The sequence below is a fragment of the Monodelphis domestica genome, chromosome 4 (genome assembly GCF_027887165.1).
Source record: "Monodelphis domestica isolate mMonDom1 chromosome 4, mMonDom1.pri, whole genome shotgun sequence".
NCBI lineage: Eukaryota > Metazoa > Chordata > Mammalia > Didelphimorphia > Didelphidae > Monodelphis > Monodelphis domestica.
Window position 1 is genome coordinate 218,158,392 of NC_077230.1, and position 20,554 is coordinate 218,178,945.

Below are 20,554 nucleotides of genomic sequence, written 5' to 3' on the forward strand. Positions count from 1 at the left end.
TTTTGGCTGTCCTGGCAGCATCTCAAACTTAACATGTTCGAAATAGAACTTATCTTGCCCTCAAAATTGACTCATTCCAACTTTCCTATTCTTGTCAATAGCAAAACCACTTACTGATGATCAGAACTTTGGGTGTTTTGTTTTATTAAAGTTTCCTCATGTGATCCTCACAAAAACCTTTCAAAATACAAGAGACGGGTATTATCAATCTCATTTCAAAAATGGGGAAACTGTGCCCAAGGTAACACAGTCTGTAAATTTGCGTCTTCTAACTAAAAATCTAGTTCTCTTTCCATTTATGCCACAATGGTGGGATGAGATGAGGGGGTGGTATCACAGAAACTTGTGTCATATTCTCCTCCTACATACCCACCAGACTGATTGTGAGCTCTTGGCAATAAGAACCATTGTAATTATTTTCATTTCTCCCCTACTACCTAACATTGGGCTTTGCATATGGTAGAGACACATAGGGTGGGCCTGTGATTTCACTAAGAGAACTGCTTATGAGAAAATTTGCTCTATTAATGAAGATTGGGAACTGTTCTGCAACTTACAGTTTTGCATTCAGAATTTAATAAATGATCCCATGATTGATGAGTCTAGCATGGCTCAAACAGAGTACTTATGGCGACTTGGAAAAGCTTTAATAGTTCACACATTGGATAGGGATGTCTAATTCACCAATGGACTTCTGCATGAAGGAAAAGATATGTCTCATCCAGCAACAGAGTTCTAGTTGAAGGGGGGAAAACATTTGTTTTCTAGTGGTTGAATGAGCATCAGTCAGGAATTTTATAGAAAGAACTGCACTGAGAAGGCTGGACCTCATACCTTCTTCCAACTTCAAGGTTTTTTTATTCTACTTTAACCAGAAGTCCTCTAAATCTTACAGTAAAATAAAAAATAATCTTAAACCACGAAATCAGTGTTCAATGGTCTGCATTTCTCTTTATTCTTAGACAAATAATTTTTGAAACTTTTTGTAAGGTTTATTCTACAACCCTTTAATCCATCATTTTGGTGCATCCTGCTGAACCCTATCCAATTTTCTTAAATCCTTGAAGTTGTAGAAACATAAATTATACTGGTGCTCTAGTAAGCACCTGGCTAATGCTGAATATAACAAAAATTACCTCATGATATAATTTTTTTACACATTCTCACTACTGTTCAAAATCAGTGTTCATGATATTACTGACTCACATACAATTGGTGACCTACCATAACAACTGGGTCCCTTTCTGCCATGTTTCACCTTAATCAGACCTTTGTTCATTTCAAGTGGGAAGTATTCAAGTATATCAATCTGTACAAGTTGTTATGAAATAAGAGTGAAACTCAGCAACATGCAATTTAGAGCCAAGAGGACCATTAAAATCATCTAGTAACCAAAATCTTGGGAGGCAAAGTGACTTACCTAGCCAGGTACAAATAAGCAAAAAAGGAGCATAGTCACAATTTAAATCAAAGATCTTTGACTCCAAATCCCATTTTCCTTCCTTCTGTCATACTGTCTTTTTATTCTAACTTTCCAGGGCTGATTTTATTTATCATCTAGTCCTCCAAGGACTTAGATACCTCTCATTTCCAGCTAAGTCTCAGCAATTAACTTGCTTCTTATTGCATCACCTAGGATTTGGTAATGCTCATCAATCCAACTACCATAAAGTCCATGAGATTAAGGGCCACCTTGGGCAGTGATCTACATGCAAGTTACTTAGTGTTTATTGAAATTGGATGAATAAAGATTTAGTGAAATGAAGAAGATTTATGACACCAAAAACAGGAAGAAGGCACTGTAGAAAGCATCTTGGAGCAATGGAAATCTGTGGTAAGTCATTTGACTACTCTGGGCCTCAGTTTTCTCATCTGTAAAGTGAAATATTTAAATTGAATTACTTTAAAAGTGCCTTCTCACTCTAAATCATTGATCTTATTATTCGCTAACAACAAAATAACTGTGAACAGATTCATATTGAATTATTAAAGTTTAAGTTTGCATTAGAAACTAATTCAAAATTGAGGTAGCAAGGTGGTCCAGGAGAGAAAGAGTCAGGCCTGGAGACTAGAAGTCCAGTCCAGTTAAATCTGGCCTCAGGCACTTCCTTACTGTGTGACCCTGAGAAAATCACTTGATCCCAACTGCCTTGCCCTTCCCACTCTTCTGCATTGGAACTGATACTTAATACTGAATCTAAGAAATAAGGTAAGAGTTTACATTTTTAAAAAGAAAAGAAAATGTTTCAGAATTAACAAAGGTTGCCTTAGGATGGGATAATATCTCCTTTCTCTTATACTTTTTTCCCTCCTACTTAGTCAATAATCTGAACACAGAGGACTATATTGAGCTCTCAAGGTCTCTTCTAGTGTAAGAATTCTAATCCCATGATTCCATAGGAATGACATATGAAATTCAACTACTAAGAGTTCTTTCTGGACCTGCTGGTCAGTCTATTCTCTGCTTTCCAGGATAAGGTAAAGCAGATTATGAAACATCTTTTCAGTCACCTACTCCAAACCCCAAATGAGGAAAGACTCCAAGAATATATAATAAGCTGCCAAAGGCTACACAAAATAGATGAAAGGTCCAGAACCAGAACCCAAAGTTCTTCCTTTCTAGTCTAGTACTCTTTCCATGATATACTAACACTGTCAGAAAACATGATGAACCATCACCATCTAGAATGGGATCCTAGGTAAACATGTCCACTTTGACTTACATTAGACCCACATGGCAATGTGACATACAGGCTTGGGCAGCATTCAAGATGTTTTCAAATTATATTATTTCAACCTCTCACCCATTAAAATTCAGTTATATCTATGTCTCATTCCATCCTGTCAGCATATTTTACCTATGTGATTATAGATAGTAATTGGTTACTTCTTTTCTTTGATGATCTGTTGGGTTAATTAGTATTCTCAAATATAATGTATCTTAAATCAGCTCTTTTTGAAAAATTTCTGTTTTTGTTTTTATAATACTAGCTTTTTCCTCCTTAAAATTCAATTTTACTTTATTTTGGGGTCTTTATTCTCTTCTTCCCATCTCCTTCCTACACAGAGAAAGCAAGAAAAGCAACATTTATTATAAACATGCCAAACAAAACAAATTCCCTCATTGAACACATCCAAAATATAGATAGATAGATAGATAGATAGATGAATATTTACAAAAATATAAATTGCCTAGATTAACAGAAGAAGAAATAGAATACTTAAATGATTCTGTACCAGAAAAAGAAATTGAACAAGCCATCAAAGAACTCCCTTAAAAAAAATCCCCAGGGCCTGATGGATTCACAAGTGAATTCTATCACACATTCAAATAACAACTAATGCTGATACTATACAAACTCTTTGACATGATAAGCAAAGAAGGAGTTCTACCACATTCCTTTTATGACACAAATATGGTACCGATTCCAAACCCAAACAGGTCAAAAACAGAGAAAGAAAACTACAGACCAATCTCCTTAATGAACATAGACGCAAAAATTTAAATAAAATACTAGAAAAAAGACTCCAGCAAGTCATCACAAGGGTTATTCCTTATGATCAGGTGGGTTTTATACCAAGAATGCAAGGATGGTTCAATATTAGGAAAACCATCCACATAATTGACCATTTCAACAAGCAAACCAACAAAAATCAAATTATTATCTCAATAGATGCAGAAAAAGCTTTTGACAAAATACAACACTCATTCCTATTGAAAACACTAGAAAGTATAGGAATAGAAGGGTCTTTCCTAAGAATAATAAACAGTATATATCTAAAACCATTAGCAAGTATCATCTGCAACAGGAATAAACTAGAAGCATTCCCAATAAGACCAAGAATGAAATAAGGATGCCCATCATCACCTCTATTATTTAACATTGTACTAGAAACACTAGCAGTAGCAATTAAGAGAAGAAAAAGAAATTGAAGGTATTAAAATAGGCAACGAGGAGACCAAGCTATCACTCTTTGCAGATGACACGATGGTCTACTTAAAGAATCCTAGAGAATCAACCAAAAAGCTAGTCAAAATAATCAACAACTTTAGCAAAGTTGCAGAATACAAAATAAACCTGCATAAGTCATCAGTATTCCTATATATTCCCAACACATCTCAGCAGCAAGAGTTAGAAATAGAAATTCCATTTAAAATCACCCTAGACAATATAAAATACTTAGGAATCTATCTGCCGAGACAAACACAGGAACTATTTGAACACAACTACAAAACACTTTCCACACAATTAAAACTAGATCTAAGTAATTGGGAATTCATTAATTACTCATGAATAGGATGAGCAAACATAATAAAAATGACAATCTTACCCAAACTAATTTACTTATTTAGAGCCATACCCATTGAACTTCCAAGAAACTTTTTTAATGAATTAGAAAAGACTATAACAAAGTTCATTTGGAAGAACAAAAGATCAAGAATATCAAGGGAAATAATGAAAAAAAATGCGAAGGAAGGTGGCCTTGTAGTCCCACATCTCAAACTATACTATAAAGCACTGGTCATCAAAACAATTTCATACTGGCTAAGAGACAGAAAAGAGGATCAGTGGAATAGCAAGACTGTCTATGATAAACCCCAAAATTCCAAATTTGGGGACAAAAATCCACTATTTGACAAAAACTGCTAGGGAAAGTAAAAAAAAAAAACAGTAAGGGAGAGATTAGGTTGAGATCAACATCTCACACCCTACACCAAGAAAACCTCAGAATGGGTGAATGACTTGAATATAAAGAAGGAAACTATACACAAATTAGGCAAACACGGAATAGTATTCTTGTCAGATCTTTGGGAAAAGAAAGATTTTTTAAGACCAAATAAGAGTTAGAAAAAATCACAAAATATAAAATAAATAATTTTGATTACATTAAATTAAAAGGTTTTGTACAAATAAAACCAATGCTACCAAAATTAGAAGGAAAGCAACAAATTGGGGAAAAAATCTTCATAACAAAAAACTCTGACAAAGGTCTAATTATTCAAATTTATAAAGAGCTAAATCAATTGTAAAAAAATTAAGCCATTCCCCAATTAATAAATGGGCAAGGGATATGAATAGGCAATTTTCAGATAAAGAAATCAAAACTATCAATAAATTCATGAAAAATTGTTCTAAATCTCTTATAATCAGAGAAATGCAAATCAAAACAACTCTGAGGTACCACCTCATATCTAGCAGACTGGCTAACATGACAGCAAAGAAAAGTAATAAATGTTGGAGAGGATGTGGCAAAATTGGGACATTAATGCATTGTTGGTAGAATTGTGAATTGATCCAGCCATTCTGGATGACAATTTGGAATTATACCCAAAGGGCATAAGATTGTCTGCCCCTTGATCCAGCCATACCACTGCTAGGTTTTTACCCTAAAGAGGTCATAAGGAAAAAGACTTGTACCAAAATTTTTTTGCCACCACAAAGAGATAGCGGCACTCTTTGTGGTGGCAAAAAAATTGGAAAATGAGGGGATGCCCTTCAATTGGGGAATGGCTGATGGAATACTATTGTGCTCAAAGAAATAATGAACTGGAGGAATTTTATGTGAACTGGAACAACCTCCAGGAATTGATGCAGAGTGAAAGGAGCAAAACCAGGAGAACAATGTACACAGAGAGAGACTCATACACTGTGGTACAATCGAATGTAATGGTCTTCTTTACCAACAGCAATGCAATGATCCAGGACAATTCTGAGGGACTTGGGAGAAAGAACAACTATCCACATTCAGAGGAAAAACTGTGGGAGTAGAAACACAGAAGAAAAACAACTGCTTGATCACAAGGGTCAATGGGGATATGATTGGGGATGTAGACTCTAAATGATCACCCTAGTGCAATTATCAATGGTACAGAAATGAGTCTTGTTCAATGACATATGTAAAACTCAGTGGAATTGCTCATTGGTTATGGGAGGGAGGTTGGGATAGGGCAGAGAAAGAACATGAATCTTGTAACCATAGAAAAATATTCTAAATTAATTAAATAAAAATTTCAAAAATATATGTTTATACATAAATACACACATATATGTATGTACTCTCTATATAAATATGTATGTAATTTTTAAAAATATGTAGTTACACACATATACATATACATATATATATATATACTCTGAGCCCATCCCTTCTTTATTAGGAAGTGGTTAGTGTGTTCCATCATGAGTATTCTGGATTTGTGGTTTGTCACTTTGTTGATCAGAATTCCTAGGGTTTTTAAAGTTGTTTATAATATTACTGTACAAATTGTTCTCCTGGTTCTGTTATACTATTTATTCCTAAGAAATACCTAATACTAAATCTGCCTCTCCCCATTGAGTTAGATACCAAACTATACCAAAAAAAGTATCTCCTCTATGATTGACTCCTCAAGTTGCTAAGACAGAAGCACAGCAAAGTCCCAAAACCCTACATTTTTGTTGTTGAGTCATGTCTATCTCATCATGATACCATCTTGGATTTTCTTGGCAACTACTAGAAATAGTTTTGACCTCATGAGCTCCCTGAAAGGGTCTCAGGGACCCCCAGGGTTCTGTGCACCACACTTTGAGAACTGCTGCCTTAGATAATTGTTCTAGAAGCTATCTCTAACACTAACGCCTGGTATTGCCAAGATCTGAAGTTGGAAAAATGGACATTGGTGGAGTAAAAGGAAAATCACATAAACTCACTTTTCTTATTGGCTCACCAGTCCTCAGAAATAGTCATGAATAGTCTTTTCCCAAATCATTTAGTCTCTGTTTCCTCTAGGTAACCTTTGAAAATTACTTCATTTCTTTGGGCTTTAGTTTCTTCATTTATAAAAATGAAGGGGTCAGAGTAGAATAGAAGTAAAATAACCATTGCTCGGTGACTAAATCCAATTAGGGGAATGGTTTTTAAATTAAAAAATTCACAGACTATACAAAAAACAGGAGCAGGCAATACAAAATCAGGTATGAGACCATAAAAAAACGGACAGCAAGAAGACATATTTAGATGGAAACAGGTCTTGATCAATGACATATGTAAAACCCAGTGGAATTGCTCATTGGCTATGGGAGGAGGGGAGGTGGAGGGAAGGGAAAGAACATGAATAATGTAACCATGGAAAAATATTCTAAATCAGTTAAATACATTTAATTTTAAAAAGTGAAAAAAGTTTGCTCACTCCTGAATTAGATGATTACCTCCTAGCCTGAGGACTCTTTGATTGCTCTCATTAGTCTAGTACCAGAAGAAAGATCTGTGTTGTCCATATGTAGAGAACCTTGCCAGCAGAATGGTGGCCACAAAGTGAAAATCATCTACTTCAGCCAATAAAACCCACAATATGAATTACTGAAAGGAGTAACCATACTGATAATAGATAAAATTTATATAGTACCTACTATGTGCCAGGCCCTGTGTTAAGTGCTTTAAAATTATGTCACCACAACCCTGGGAGGTACATGCTATAATTATTCCTATTATACAGATAAAGAAACCAAGGCAAACTGCTAAGTGACTTTGCCCTGGTTCAGACAACCAATAAGTATCTGAAACTGGATCTGAACTCTGTTTTCCTGACTCCAAATCATACACTCTATCACTGTATCACCTCTTATTTTCCTTTTTAACCTTTGCCTTCCATCTTAGAATCAATATTATATATTGGTTCTAAGGTAGAAGCATTGTTAAGGGCTAAACATTGAGGGTTAAGTGACTAGCCCAAGTTCACACAGCTAGGAAATGTCTGAGGTCAAATTTGAACCCAGGATCTCCCCTCTTTAAGCCTGATCTGCCCCCTACATCACCTCATTTCAATGAATGCTTATTATGTGCCAGACATTATGGTAGGAAGTGGAAATTCAAAAATGAAAAATGATAAGTCTTTGACCTCAAGGAATTTTAAATCTCCCAGGGAGATATGAATTGTACACCAGTAAATATGATAGGAAGTTGTATGTGACAGAGACAAAGGAGAGCCCCAACTACTCTAGGGTAATCTGAGGAAGTCAGGATCACTTTTAACAAGAGAGATCAGCTTCCTAGAAGAGATGACTCCTGCCCTGAACCCTGAAGGAAAAAGGATTTCAAAAGATGTGGAATATGCTCCATGCATGGAGGAGGGGAGGAAAAAAGACTGGGGAAATTCCTGGAGAAAGTGAATGGAGCACCTGGGGTACATGAAGGAGGAGGGCATGATCTTTGACACAGTAAATATCAAAGGTATCTGGAACAGGTAAGGATATTGTGCAGGGGATTTTCCCATACAAAAGAACTAATAAATTTGGTCATTAGTATGCCTACTTTGTATTTCCCAGGGTTCCATTAAAAAAACAACAACATTATACCACCTTTGTGGGGAAAAATGCTTTAACAATTCAATAGATCATTTACAAATAACACTATGCATTTCTTCTTATTTGGGTATGCTGACCAAGCTTTTGAGGATTTTAGTGGAGTGATATAAAAAGGTTATATTCATAATTAATCATTACATTGACTGGGCAACCTGCAAAAGCATTATTACAAATTGGCACATGGCCCACATTCAATGAAGCTTTGGCTAAAGAGTGTGGCATTTGTTGCACAAGTTTAAGCCATAAGCACCAAATATCCAGATTTTCTTAGAGAATATCATACCATTGCTGACTGTGTAATATAATATTCTAAAAAGAAATCTGCTCAGTGGAGACAGAGCAGACCCAGCAGATCCCTTACATGTTTTCACACCCTCACTTATAGAGCAGAAGTCAAAGTCAAAGACTACTCTTGGTGGTAGGGGCCAAGGTCTGGAGAGATCAGTGAATACAGAGACCAAAAGGGCTCTGCCACCACGCCAATGGTCCAGACAGCTTGAAATCTGGGGGGTTCTAGATTCTCTTAGCAAATGCCAGACATTCAAACAATTAACAGACCTACCAAACATAAATGCAAGAATTCCTATGCATCTTATAGACAGGAAAGCTAAAGTAATTCACATGATGTATCTATGTGGAAAGAAAGTCCTATGAGAGTTTGTTTTTATTAAAGTTGAAATCCATTAAAATTTTTACTCAATTATTGAATGTATACTCATACCACCCACATTTAACAGCAACCATTTCTAATTCTTATACTGCCCACAGTTATCATTAGAATAATTCACAGGAAGCCACCAACAAATTAAATCAAAGATGGACTCCCATAAAAACTAGAAAAAAGGTTCCCCTGCCCCTGTTCTTCATCAATACCCCAAAAATTAGGCTAATGCTTATAGATGGGTTAATAGCACCTAAAGTATAATGAAATCAGAATTTATAGTTTTAACAATCTTTTTATTGGGTTGAGGAGGACTAGCCTAAATTTATTTCATATCTAGAAGTATTATATGTATAATATGTTGCTAGTAAAAAGAACTATTGAGTCCCTCCCAAAACATCCCTCTCCCATCAGAGGTGGCATCCTTCATAGGGTCATGGGATCATAGAGTTAAAACTGAAAAGAACTTTTGAGGCCATCTAGTCCAAATTCCTCATTTGACAGATGAAGAAACTGAGGCTCAGAGAGGTCAAATGACTTGTCTAAATACATAGATAGTAACTAACAATCAGTCAATCAACTAGCATTTGTTAAGCACCTACTATTAAGTGTTGGGCATCCAAAGAAAGGCAAAAGACAGTCCCTGTCCTCAAAAAGTTCAGAATCTAATGAGGGGCACAATCTGGAAATAGTGAGAGAGAGAGAGAGAGAGAAAGAGAGAGAGAGAGAGAGAGAGAGAGAGAGAGAGAGAGAGAGAGAGAGAGAGAGAGAGAGAGAGAGAGAGAGAGAGACTGATAAACAGAGGGAAGGATATTCTTAGAGGGAAGGAAGACACAAAGATAAAGGAAGACTGGGAAAGACTCTTGCAGAAAGTAGGACTTTTAGTTGATACTTGAAAGAAGCCACAGAAGCTAGGAAAGTTTAGGAAGGAAAGAATGCCAGTCCTGTAATAAGATGGAGTGTCGAGCATAAAGAATATTGAGGAGGCTAGTGTCACTTGATCTCCTAATATATGTTGGGTATAAAGTGTTAGAAGACTGGAAAGGTAGGAAGGGGTAAAGTTATGGAGAGTTTTAAAAGTCAAATGGGGTTTTTAGACCTGATCCTAAAGATGAAAGGGAGCCACTGGAGTTAATTGATTATAAGTGAGTGAAATGGTAGATCAATTTTACAGCTGAGAGGAGGAAGAACTTGGATAAAAAGATGAGGCAAGGAGACCAGCCAGCAGCCTATTGCAGTAGTCTAGGCATAAGGTGATGAGGATCTGCACAAGAGTGTTGGCAATGGCAAAGAAGAGAAGGGGGCATAAATATAAGATGTTACAAAGGAAGAATGGACAAGGTTTGGAAACTGATTGGACATATAGGGTAAGAGTGGTGAGTCAAGGATGGCACCTAAGCCATCCTTATAACTACAAGGTTATTAATAACCTCCACAGTATTAGAGAAATTAGGAATAAGGGCAATCTTGTTGAAGAAAGAGGTTGAATTTAAGATATTTACAAAACATCCAATTCAAGATGTCCAAAAGACAAGTGGAATGTGAAACTAAAGATCAAGAAAAAGGTCTAGGCTGGACAAATAAATCTAAAATCTGGTAACTGTTTGTATAGAGAATGTAATTGAATCCATAAGAGCTAATGAGCTCACCAAATTAAACTACACAGAGAAGGAAAAAGACTTCAGGACAGAGCCTTGAGGGACACCCATGATTATGGGCATGACCTAGAGGGAGATCCTGGAAAGAAGACTAAGGAATGGCCCCATAGGTTAAGAGAAGACCAGAAGGGTACAATGTCAAAAAAACAACAACTTGAAGGGAGAGTTTCAATAGATGGTGATCAGCAATGCTAAAGGTGGAAAAGAATAACTTGAGAAAAGGCTTTAGCAACTAAGTAATCATTTGGTGATTTTGGAAAGAGAAGTTTCAGTTGAATTAGTTCAGAAACCCAACTACAGAGAGTTAAGAAGAGAATGACAAGAAAATAAATGATACCATTGATTGTAGACAGCCTTCAAAAAGAGACTAATTAAAAGGGCAGAAGAGATATCAAATGAGAAGGTTGAGCAAGAAGACATGGTCACATTTATAGGAGGATAATAGAGAAGGGGAATTTACAGGAGAAGACAGTATGGAATGGGATCACACATACATGTAAAGATAGGATTAGAACTCAGGATTCCAGAGCCAAGATTCTTTCTATTTTATTACAGTGCCTATTAGCTCCTCACCAGAAATCAATTTCTCTCAAGTTCTCTCAGCTCTGTCTCTGGAGGGTGGTTTTCCTTTCAATCTGGCTTGGGAAGACAATAAGTAAAGAAGATAGCCATCACAGCCTTTCTCTAACCAAAACTTCTAACTCATTTTGTCTAGAAAGGTCTGGCTCTTTGTTTCCAACTGGCTCTAGAAAAATCATAAAACTGAATCAAAAAATTCTACAGGTCACAGCCCTAGCCAGGGCATCTGTGCCAACAAATATACAGAGTATCCTGAATGTCTAGGCATAGTTTTAACCCTGTTTATTACAGCTTTAAAATCTCTCTCCTCCTCCCCCAGCCATTCTTCCTCTCTTTCCCTCTCTTTTCCTCCTTCTTTATTCCTTCCTATTCTCTCTCCTCTCTCCTCTCTCTTTTTTTCTCACTCTCATTCTCTCCCTCCAAGATGCCTAAGGTGCTCCCTCTCCATTATTGTGCAAATTGGCCACACAATCTAACCACATTTATCTTAGGGGGAAAAAGTTTTAAAATAAAAAAAGCAAATTATTTTTCAAAAATGAAGATCTAGGGAACAAGCACACCTTTAAGGAAAGAATGACAAAGCAGAAGGGGGAGGAAGAAAATGAGAAAGCAAGAGCCTTGGTCTCAGCAACTTGAAGTTTCAACAAACCCAGTGCCTGCTTCATGCTTCTGGTACATGGCTCAGTCACACAATCCTTGTCCTATATAGCCTAGTACTCTGCCTCCATGATTCCTAGAGGTGTCCTTCTTGGTTCCCAGAATACATAGTTTCTTGATGTAGCAAAAGCAGCCCCTCTACCTTCGTGCCAAGTGTGCTGTGTGCCCATTCTTCATGCTGGCATGGGTAGCTGCAGGTTTATGCTTTCCAGTGTATTCCTAGTGCATGGTACATAGTAGGCACTTAAAAATTCTTATTCCCTTCCCTTCCTCACCCCTTCACACATGGATTCCACTCTCCCTCTCCTTTTGGAGTGGAAGGATGCTACATGCTCTGGCCCCAGTCCCTCACAGGGAAAGGACAGTAATACTCCAAAGGATCAACCCAGAATGCTAGAGAGTTTTGTCAGACTGTGAAGACATTGTTACCAGCCTCCTGTTACACATACCTATGATTGGATCTTGATAGAATTCAATTCAAACAACATATTTGTATTGTGCAAAGAGTACCACTTAAAGAATAGAGAAACAACAGACCCTTAACCTCAAGGAGCTTATGCTCTCACAGAAGAATCTTGTTTTCCTCCCTATCCACTGTTTCTCTAGTTTACTTTATTTCTGACTGATCTTTTGATTTAACACAAAAAAAGATTTATTTGATGCTAGAATCAAAATATTAAGACAGAATAATTTATATTTCCAAATTATGTCCTTCAAAAAGTGTCTTCTATTAAAATTTCACCATGCTTTGACTTCTTTCTCATCTAGTTCTGGTTTCTAGATTTTTCATGAGCATCAATCCAAGATCCATATTTGGTTCCTTTCTCCTCATAAGCCAGAACAACCTTACCTGGTTTGGAAGGTTCTTCATTCAACATTACTATTCCCTCTCAAATAAGCAATACAAAACTAATTCCATTTCTTCAGGAAAGTTGGCAACAGAATGGATCATTCTGACCTAGAGTTCTAGCAAACCTTATTGAGAAAGTCCCCTCTCTCTTAAAAGTGACACTCCCCTGAGAAGACATTGAAGATGGAGGAGAGGAATAAACAGGTATCATCCAAAAACCTATCAACCAATTAAAATCGATTCTGCAAGTTTATCCCTTTCTTAGCTGTCAATCTTGCAGAAGCTATTGTCCTGGCATGCTTGAAATCAAGCAGAAGCTCTTTGCAGAAGCATTTATTCTGAAAAGATGCCAAAAGAAAAAGTCTAAAGCTATCACAGTTGGACTGAAATAAAAATAACAGCATCAGTTACTCTTTGCCTTTTGCTGAGGTAGGTGTAAAAAAGGTTTTTAAAATTTAAAAGAAAGAACAGGTGTGTTTTTTAACCCATAGGCATCTAGCTTGAGTTAAAACTAGTTAATACATTTTTTTATAATTTCCTCCCCCCTGTTGGTAAGAAGTCAGACATTCTTCATAATCCCAGTTAAATTTAGACCTGTGCACACTGGGCAATTGCTTTGTAATAATATTTTCCCTACCAATTCACAAAAGGAGTCATCATAAAGAACATTCTCTATATTTGGGGAAATCAAATTTGTAATTTACTTGCTATTACATGGTAGACAAATGTTCTTGGTAATCTGGGAAAGGAAGGAGATAAGAAAGAATATGGAGATATGTTCTCTTGAATTCCTCAGTGTTAGAGTTGTAAAAACTTTATATAGTTTAAAAAATAAATAGCTAAAAAAGATCTAAGAGATCATCTAGTCCATTTCCTTCATTTTACAGATGAAGAAACTGAGGCACAGAGAAGTTAGGTGACTTGCCCAAGGTTGCACAATAGTAAATGGGACAGATAGACTTTGAAGCCATCCTCTGACTCTAGCAAAAAAAATATTTAAACTAAGGCCTAGAGAAAGGCATTATGGATAACAATAAACACAAATCTCTCACATTCATATATTATTTTATGGTTTACTAAGTGTTTTTCTCTCATCAGTTATTTGACCTTCATCTCTCTCTCTCTCTCTCTCTCTCTCTCTCTCTCTCTCTCTCTCTCTCTCACACACACACACACACACACACACACACACACACACACACACACTCCAAAAGATAATGTTATCCAAGTTTGTATAAGCTTGTGATGCAGCCTAGCAGTACTCCTGGATGGCTGGGTAAACTTCATCATAGAAAGCAGTCAATCAATATTGATGTGAACATCCAAGGGAAATACCTAACTAGGACAGCTTTCTCTAAAGAAAATTGGTCACACAACATTTGGGGCTTAAAATTTATTAGCACAACTCAGAAATACTGGCCTTGGGAATAAAGAAAGGTCAGGGAAATATTGGAGCAATGAGAAAATTAAGTCTATTTCCACAACAGAATATTGCTGCATGCAATAAATACTTTTGATTCATGGCTGGCCTTGGAGTTCAAAAATACCAGCTTTAACTCCTTTCTTTGACATATTTTAGCTATGCAATCAAGGGGACTTACCAACCCTCTCAATGTCCCTGGGAAACATTCTGAGTCTAGAAGTTACAGATGACTTGCTGATCTGCATCTATGGAGAGAGTTCCCTACAGTGATGAAACTCCAGGATCTGCCCTTTCCATCACCAATAAAAAAAAACTGTACAGTGGAAGAAAGGGTGATGACAAATGAAATTTTCTCACAACACCCTTTTCCACATCAACACAGAGTAACAGATTTTATCAGAACATAGTTTGGAAAACATTGTACTAAAGACCCTCGAAGATCCTTCCAACTCAAAGAGTCAATTCTTCCAAGTTGTTTTAATTTAAGTTGTGTTAAATACCAAGTGGGTATTTAAAATAGGATCTAAGATACGAGTAGTTTTTTTTTTCCCCTTAAGTGGTATAAAAAATTCAAATTGAAGGAAATGTTTACATATATACACATAAGTGTTATACATATATGGGGCATATGTGTGTTTTAAATGTTCTACTTCTTTCTCATGGAGGGAGTCAACTGCCTTTGGAGACACTAACTAATCCAGAAACAATAGCAAAAGAAAAGCAAGTAGCTTAATGATGGTTTTTAAAATGTTCAAAGGGGGAAGAAATTAACTTGGTAGGCTATAAGGTGGTAAAGATACAATGTCTCCTTTAGAAGGCCAAACAATTGCTTTATTTTTTCTTAACAGTTAAGTGGAAATTTCTCTCTCATACAATGACTCCTTATACATAGCACCCCTAGCAGACAAGAAAAGACATCTGTCTCTATTTCATTTATAAACAAGCCCTGCAAGCAGCTTCTGATGATCCCACAGATTATCCATGCTCCAAATTTTCACACAACTAATATTCCCATCCAGAATAGGCCCCTGGTTTGGCTCTCAGTCATAAGAACCTTTCTAGTGTGTTTGCATGCATGTTCTAAAGATTAAAGCAATCTCTTAAATTGTTTTTAAAGGTAATCTCTTCATTTGTAAAGCCATCTGTTGAAAGGAGACTTGAGAAATCAGGAGAAGGAAAAAAAATCTCTCTAGGCAACAGGAGGAATAAATCCTTGAGGGAATGAGAGGAATATTAGAGTGCGAGAGAGAAAATGGCCATATTTCCAAGACAAATAAAATGAACATGTGAAATCACAAAGGTCTGATGCAGTTTTCATTAAACTAATCTGGTCACTTTCAGGCACAGAAATCAAAGGAAGTTACTTGAGAAAAATAAGTATCACCCAATGACAAGATGCTTGTAAATAAGAATCCTAGGCACAATGTTTGCATCAGTATAAGGCAATGAAAGCAAACAGCAGAATTCTTCAACTGCAAATATATGCCGGATTACATACCCGTTAGAAATTGCCCTCCTCTGTTGCTTCCCCTCACTGCCTGCCTGACAGTAATTATTTGTCATCTTTTAAAAGTTGAATATTGATTTAACCCTTTTTAGCCCCAACAGTAAGTTCCCTGTATTTACTTCAAAGGCAATGAAACACGAAAAAGATAGGGGGATGGGGAGAATGTTTTTGAAAGAACCTTTTCTTAAAGACTGAGTGGGAGGGATTGAGGTGAGGGGGGAAGGAGTGGGGAAAAGTCACAAAGTCTCCAGAGAGGTATTAATAAAGGATAACCATCCAACTCTGAAGGAGGCAAGGGATGAAGGAACCAGACATCTGCGGCTTCACATTGCATGAAATGTCTCCTCTAAATCTGCAGTTCCAGGTCCCTTCAGGCCCTAGCCAAGAATTCTAACACCTTCAAAACGTTCAGTGAGACAACCCCTGCTCCCAAAGCTGCTAACACAGATCTGGGCCAACAAGCATAACAAAACCAGAAAAATAGGTGCACAATCGCTCTCACGATAGTTCTGGGCTCCTGTGAACAAAAATGTCAAATCAGTACCCCGGCACTAACAGGAGACAAAAGCCTCCTCTTCATCCTTTTCCTATACTTGCTGTCCTCTCCCTCTGAGCTGCAGACGATTGGTGAGCCACCCGAGAGCAGCTCTGCATAGAAGCAGACACAACCAAGAATACACAACTAGGATCATTCACAGCGCCAGACGCATACTGCAGCCCCATGTCAACTTACCACCAGCGCGGCGGCCAAACGCCAAGCTCTAGCCTCCAGGTTGGGGAGGGGGAGAGGGAGGGAAGGAGAGAGCTTTCCAAGCAATTTCACTCAGACAGCAATGCTTCTCTCCGCGCACCGACACTTCCCTCCAGCAGTGGTTGTGAACGATGCTGATTACACCGAGAAAGGAAGCAGCTGGAGTCATCCGGTGCTTGCAGCATTCAGCTCCAGGCTGTTGCTGCTGCCGCCGCCACTTAGCGTAGGATTCGCCTCTTCCCTACACCACCACGGCCTAAAGAAAGAAAGAGACCTAGAGAAAGAGAAAGAGAGGAGAGATGCACTTCTCTCCTTAGCTACTGTTCTCCAGGCTGCCTCCGCCACCGCCTACTTCAGAAGCAGGCTCGCTCGCCCTCCTGTGTCCTGGCATCTTCTACTTCCCAACCAATATTAATCCGGGGCTGCTTCGGTCCGCCCTCCTCTCCTTGTCTATGCTTCACCCCCCACACCTTCCAATTGTGTCGAGTCAGCAGCGGCAGTAGCGGTGGTGGCGGCGGCTGCACCAGGGGGACCTGAAGCCATAGCGAGCCTGCTGCCTTCGCTTTGGAGAGGGAAGAAGTCAAGAGGGGTGTCTGTTTCTCGAGGGAGGTTCAGGGGAGGAGGTGGAAGAAGAGGAGGAGGAAGGGAAGGAGGGACGGATACCCGTGCAAGGATCACCACGGCAGCCGCGCTCAAACCCTGGATGGGCCACAGGAGCGCCTGCAACGTCAACGGTGAAGCCCGTCCGGCTTCCAATTCTGTGCCTCTCTCCAGGCGTCACTGGCCAGGAGTCGCCTCCTTTTCTCCGCCTCTGTCTCCTCCCTCTTTCCTTCGGCCCCCAGTGCGCCTTCTTTTCCCCTCCTTCCCCGCCCGTTCTCCTCGCCACCTCTGTCTGGGCTCGCCCGCCGCGCAGCAGCTTGGGCGGTGAGTTGTCTACCTTTAAGCAGCTGCAGCAGAGCCGCTAAGCGAGGAAGATGCTACAGAGAAAAACCCTCCTGCAAGTCTCTGCGTTCTCCGCCTCCCCCATCTTTCTTCGCTTCTTCTTCCAGATCTCGCCGTTCTGCCCTCCCTCCCAAGCACTTTTCTGTAGTGTTTTCTGCATCAGGTAGCCAGGATGGAGGGTGGCTGTGGGAAGAGTAAAGGGTGGAGTGTTTATGTACTAGGTTGGGTTGAATGTTGCCCTCAAAGGGAGGGATTACTGACTACTACTTACTGGTAGGTAGAACAAGTAAAGCCACTGGCCTGAGAGACTGTTCTTTTGCTCTCCTCATAAAACCTACGGGCTTTCAGATTAAATCTATAGAATCAAAGAGGTCTTCTGTAGCCACTCTGTCTCTTTTTCCTCCAGACGGGAATACTTCTACATTTTCCTAAAGAGGACCATGGGAATACAGATCTAGAGCGAGAGGGATCTTAGAAACTATCCTGTCTGCCACTGTCGTTTTACATATGAAGAAACTGAGGTCCAGAAAAGTGATAGCAATAACAATATCTATCAAGCTATACAAAGAAGAGTGAAGGTGAACAAAATAATCACTAAAATCTTTGTACTACTCAGGTACTATGAAAAATTGATCCACACGCACACACAATGTTTTGTTTTCAGTTTTCCATTGCATCCATAGGATTCAAATAACAGTTGTCACCTCTTAGTTGTGTAAAGTTGATCAAGCATTTAACTTTTCTCCACCTAAGTTTCCTCATCTGTTTAAAAAAAAAGGGGGGGTGAATGAATTCAAAAAATCAATAAGCAATTACTAAGTACCAGACATGATGCTAAGCACCAGAGATAACAAATACAAAAGTGAGAGAATCCTAGTCATTATAAGGAATTTACATTTTACCTGGGGGAGACAACATGTTCACTAGGATACACCGTTTACAATGTGGAAAGAAATTACTAATGAGAAATGAGGAAAGACTTCCTGGAGGAAGTAGCACTTTTCTGAATCTTGATGGGAGTTAGAGGTTCTAAGAAGAGATAAAAAGGAAGAGCATTAAAAGTGTGGGACATGGGCTGTAAATGGCATAGGCAGGAGAAGGAGTATTATATATAGAAAACAGCAAGTAATTCAGTTTGCATGTTGATTACATTAAGCACATCTAGGGCAAGTGTGCTAGTGTTTAATAATCAGTTCTCCATCCTTATCCCCCAACCTGCAGGACACTTTTTAAATTTAACCTGCGTTACTAACATTTTCTCTATCATCTTAAGTCTAACAATAAAAAAAAAAAGTAAAACAAGCCCTGATTTATAGTGTTTATCAGTTTTCAAGGTAAAAAAAAATTCCCCCTCCCTCCCACTGAAAATTTACCAATGAACTCTTGCTGGTTAGAAACTGGCTCTGGGGGCAGCTTGATAGCACAGTGGATAGAGTGTCAGATCTGGAGTTAGAAGGACCTGGATTCAAATTTGACCTGAGATACTTCTCATAGCTATATGATCCTGGGCAAGTCACTTAACTCCAGTTGCCTAGCCCTTACCATTCTTCTACCTTAAAATAAATATTGATTCTGAAAAAGAAGGTAAGAGAAAGGAGAGATGAGACAGAGAGGCAGGGAGGAAGGGAGAGAGAGAGAGAGAAAAACAAGGAGAGAGAGAGAGAGAGAGAGAGAGAGAGAGAGAGAGAGAGAGAGAGAGAGAGAGAGAGAGAAGAAGAAGAGAGGAAGGGAGAATCAAGGATGAATAGGCTCCAGCACAGCCCTGAAAGGGGAATAATCTATAATCAACCTGGAAATATAGACTGGAGCAAGATTGTGAATAATGTCAAATAGAAGCTTGTATTTTCTGTTAGAAACAATAGGGAACCCCAAAAGCTTTTTGAACAGGGAAATAATTCATTCAGGCCTCCGTTTAGGGAATATCAATATGGCAGCTGTGTGGAAAAAAGATGGATTGAAGAGGGGAAAGCCTGGAGGCCAGAGACTATTTAGGAGTGTTTTGATTAAAATAGAAGTTGGTCCTTAGACTTTAATAAAATTTATAAGGATTATTTGGATAGGTAGAAGAAGAGAGAGATGGAAAAGGGGCCCTAATCTAACTCTTCCACATGACTCCTCCAGCAGACCCTGGCAGACCCTGGCAGACACCAGCAGGGAAGTTTGTAGGCAGAGTGCCAGAGACAGAGTGAACTTCCTGCTTAACCCTTTTTATAACCTCCTGGCTCCTTTTGTCCTGTCCTAGCCTCCCTCCAGGTCAAGTTTAGGCTGACACCAGGTATGCAGGTAGACAGGATATGATGTCACCCACACCACCCCAGAAAGAGGAGGAGGGTAAATTCCCTTTGCACAGGAGGCTATTGCAATAGGTCAACTCATAGGTAATGAGGGCTGAGTATGAGTAGAGAGAGTAGACAGGAGAGAAGTTAGGTTTGACAACGATTGGAGTAAGTGTAAGAGTGAAGATGCATGAGGATGACTTCAAAGTTATAACCTGGATGACTAGGAAAATGGTGGTGTCCTCAAAAAAAAAAATAAAGAAGTTGAAGGGAAGGTGGTAGAAGAGGTACACAGACTCACCTAATCTCTACCAAATCACTCTCCAAAAAGCTATGCTATAACACCTTATAATGAATTGTGGAGCAGCATAATACAAAAAAACAAACAAAAAAAAAACAAGGTGAAGTAATTTTTCAGCCCAAAACAACTTAGAAGGGCCACAGGAGTGATCTAGGGCACTCAGGTAGAGGTGAAAATCAGCATGCCATGACAGGACCCACCACAGCAACAGGCCTTTAATGAAGCTACAGCAAAAGCAGACAGAACTCTCAGCCACAGATGGTAAGGGTGGGTCAGACAACTGCTGAGAAGGAGATTACAGGGCCCTTTGCTGGCTCTAGGTGCAATATTCTTGTCACATTACCCATAGGCAGAACCAGGTCACAATCCAGTGGCTCAAATTCAGGGTGAGGAGGAACACTTGCAGGCAAAAAGCATTTACATCCACAGGGGAGCAGGGAACCCTGGTCATAGTTCCAAGGCATAAAGTGTTTGGGGTTACTCACAGACCAGAGCACAGGGCAGGAGAGTATTAAAAACACTTCATCTTACATCATGCCACCTTGGAAGAACTGAAAGCAGGAAGATTCTAAAGAGCTAGTTCTGAAGGCAACTGTACAAAGAA

General features: G+C 38.7%; 1 protein-coding gene across 2 annotated transcripts in view; it reads right to left on the bottom strand.

The window, feature by feature from the left end:
• HECW2 (HECT, C2 and WW domain containing E3 ubiquitin protein ligase 2) overlaps window positions 1-17,219 on the bottom strand; it is a 466,207-nt gene extending 448,988 nt beyond the window's left edge. Inside the window, exons 1-2 of one of the 2 annotated variants that reach the window (XM_001369816.4) lie at window positions 17,095-17,206; window positions 16,414-16,705 (exon numbers count right to left, since the gene is read on the bottom strand). The gene's annotated coding sequence lies outside the window, so the exon portion shown is untranslated. Of the gene's footprint in view, window positions 1-16,413 lie in introns of both variants that reach the window. The other variant, XM_016433751.2, reaches the window with a different exon arrangement.
• Window positions 17,220-20,554: the final 3,335 nt, after the last annotated feature.